The sequence below is a fragment of the Scophthalmus maximus genome, chromosome 17 (assembly GCF_022379125.1).
Source record: "Scophthalmus maximus strain ysfricsl-2021 chromosome 17, ASM2237912v1, whole genome shotgun sequence".
NCBI lineage: Eukaryota > Metazoa > Chordata > Actinopteri > Pleuronectiformes > Scophthalmidae > Scophthalmus > Scophthalmus maximus.
In genome coordinates this window covers 20,415,001-20,417,500 of record NC_061531.1, presented here as the reverse complement: position 1 = coordinate 20,417,500, position 2,500 = coordinate 20,415,001, and the positions used below count along the sequence as shown (strand labels likewise).

The 2,500-nt window shown below is 40.7% G+C and overlaps 1 long non-coding RNA gene across 1 annotated transcript in view; it reads left to right on the top strand.

The window, feature by feature from the left end:
- LOC118289198 overlaps positions 1-1,183 on the top strand; it is a 4,570-nt gene extending 3,387 nt beyond the window's left edge. Inside the window, exon 5 of the long non-coding RNA XR_004786018.2 lies at positions 904-1,183. This is a non-coding gene — a long non-coding RNA (uncharacterized LOC118289198). The remainder of the gene's footprint in view (positions 1-903) is intronic.
- Positions 1,184-2,500: the final 1,317 nt, after the last annotated feature.

Genomic DNA, 2,500 nt, shown 5'->3' with positions numbered 1-2,500 from the left:
ATCAGTTGTAGGAGTATCAGTAGTATCAGTAGTAGAATCAGATGTAGTAGTATCAGTTGTAGGAGTATCAGTAGTATCAGTAGTAGAATCAGATGTAGTAGTATCAGTTGTAGGAGTATCAGTAGTATCAGTAGTAGAATCAGATGTAGTAGTATCAGTTGTAGGAGTATCAGTAGTATCAGTAGTAGAATCAGATGTAGTAGTATCAGTTGTAGGAGTATCAGTAGGAACAGTAGTAGAATCAGATGTAGTAGTATCAGTTGTAGGAGTATCAGTAGTATCAGTAGTAGAATCAGATGTAGTAGTATCAGTTGTAGGAGTATCAGTAGTATCAGTAGTAGAATCAGATGTAGTAGTATCAGTTGTAGGAGTATCAGTAGTATCAGTAGTAGAATCAGATGTAGTAGTATCAGTTGTAGGAGTATCAGTAGTATCAGTAGTAGAATCAGATGTAGTAGTATCAGTTGTAGGAGTATCAGTAGTATCAGTAGTAGAATCAGATGTAGTAGTATCAGTTGTAGGAGTATCAGTAGTATCAGTAGTAGAATCAGATGTAGTAGTATCAGTTGTAGGAGTATCAGTAGTATCAGTAGTAGAATCAGATGTAGTAGTATCAGTTGTAGGAGTATCAGTAGTATCAGTAGTAGAATCAGATGTAGTAGTATCAGTTGTAGGAGTATCAGTAGTATCAGTAGTAGAATCAGATGTAGTAGTATCAGTTGTAGGAGTATCAGTAGTATCAGTAGTAGAATCAGATGTAGTAGTATCAGTTGTAGGAGTATCAGTAGTAGTAGTATCAAGTGACATGAGTCATCGGAGTCATGTGACCCTCAGGGGTCGCCTGATTGGACGTCGTCATCAGCTCAGTGAGACTGAAGCTTTTCATCGTCTCATGTTTTCCAGAGGAAACAGACTATAAAAGTTTAACAGCTGCAGGACGGAGCTCAGGGGCCCCGTCCGGAGGTCGGCCCTCAGACGGCTACATGTACGGAGGCCTTTTACTGTCAGGGACAAAGAGCTCTTGTTAGAAATGACTCAAATAAGAAATAAAAATTAAAAATGTCTTAATTTGACAATTTATTGGTCTGATTTGGTTTTGTAAACAAATATTGTTGCTTTGTTTGTTCTTTTGGAAAATGTGTTTTTAAAAAAAGTGAATGAATAAACAACGTTCTTTCCTGTATTGTAGACTTGAGTCTAGTCATTGTTTTAATTATGTTTAATAATTTTTTATAAATTTGCAATAAAGTTATAACTTTATTATCTCATCATTTTGACTGACTTGGTCCTCCATACCTACGTGTCTTATATGTGCCAACACGCCCAAAACATGTGTGTGCACATGTTACATAACCAGCTGGAACAAATGTTAAATAACTGTCTGTCAGACCGTGTGTTTGCATGTGTGTGTGTGCGTGTGTGTGTGTGCGCGTGTCTCCTGCTCATTGATCATTGGTTCGCGTTAAAGTGTGTTTGTGATGACGTCACTGATAAATAGCAGAAACAGGAAACGCTGGAGACCACATCCCCTGTGCACGAGCATGTGCTGTGAGAACTGTGACATAACGTGCACATACTGCGTTCACGCCCCGGGGCCGCGCACGGACACATCCAGCCTGTCAGGGGCTCCAGGCTTCAGAGGGAGGGGCCCCGCCAGGTGCCGCTCCACTCGGTTCGGCTCGACTCGGCTCGGATCGACTCGGATCGTCCTTCAGCTCCTCACAACAAAGACGGAGATGATGGTTGATCGACATGATGCAGGCTCCGCCCCCCTCTCGAGCTGCTGGCACATTTTTTTTTTATTGTCGTTTACCATATGACCTGAAGTAAAGGCGCAGCTTTTTTTAGGGGGAGTGTCCCTCTGCTGCAGCATGCTCTCCATCAGAGCTGGGGGAGGAAGGGACGGGGGGGCGGGGTCCGTGTCTGCAGCCCCCCCCCACACACAAACACTCACTGTAAAGTTATATACAGTCAGTGATCGTCTTCATATACAGTCAGTGATGTTCTTTATATACAGTCAGTGATCGTCTTTATATACAGTCAGTGATCGACTTTATATACAGTCAGTGATCGTCTTTATATACAGTCAGTGATCGTCTTTATATACAGTCAGTGATGTTCTTTATATACAGTCAGTGATCGTCTTTATATACAGTCAGTGATCGACTATATATACAGTCACTGATCGTCTTTATATACAGTCAGTGATCGACTTTATATACAGTCAGTGATCGTCTTTATATACAGTCAGTGATGTTCTTTATATACAGTCAGTGATCGTCTTTATATACAGTCACTGATCGTCTTTATATACAGTCACTGATCGTCTTCATATACAGTCAGTGATGTTCTTTATATACAGTCAGTGATCGACTTTATATACAGTCACTGATCGTCTTTATATACAGTCAGTGATGTTCTTTATATACAGTCTCTGATCGTCTTTATATACAGTCACTGATCGTCTTCATATACAGTCACTGATCGTCTTCATATACAG